The 573-nt window shown below is 44.3% G+C and overlaps 1 protein-coding gene across 1 annotated transcript in view; it reads right to left on the minus strand.

The window, feature by feature from the left end:
- LOC119586532 (zwei Ig domain protein zig-8-like) overlaps positions 1 to 573 on the minus strand; it is a 130,137-nt gene that overhangs the window by 43,803 nt on the left and 85,761 nt on the right. The window lies entirely within an intron of this gene.

Here is a 573-nt window from a genome sequence, read left to right on the forward strand (position 1 = left end):
ATGTTTTATTAAAGGTACGTTCGATGGAACTGAATGAATGAGAAGAATTTGTGAAGATGAAGGCACCGACGCACTGTTCTTTTATTTGATGATGATATTTGATGCTAGGATGATTTATTTGTGAAAGAAGGTGGTACGTAAATAATCCACAGGAGCTTAGTTTTGCAGTAGTAAGTACTCTGAAGTCAACAGCAGATTGACTGACACTCTCGGAATGTCTGGCATGGCGTGAATTGCCCGTGACAGATGGCCGTCGTGGTATCATGAAAGGAGTGGGTAATGATATTCACCTGTTTCTAGCGCTTGAGAGGTGACGTGAGTACAGCGTTCGATAACAGCCACAGAACAGAAGAACATAATGTGGGCCTTGAATTTTCTTTTACAGCCAAGTCGAAGGGCATGGCACTGGGATATGATGCCCAGGGTACAAGGTTTAACACCCGGAGAGTACAGTTATAAATCTATAATTCACAGGGCCTAGGGGAATCATTTCTGCCCTGCAATGCACCAGACCCCATTTGCGAAGAAGTTTAAGGGAACAACCACCAGGCTAACGCCATTGCCTACCTCCTG

Source organism: Penaeus monodon, chromosome 21 (genome assembly GCF_015228065.2).
Source record: "Penaeus monodon isolate SGIC_2016 chromosome 21, NSTDA_Pmon_1, whole genome shotgun sequence".
Taxonomy (NCBI): Eukaryota; Metazoa; Arthropoda; class Malacostraca; order Decapoda; family Penaeidae; genus Penaeus; species Penaeus monodon.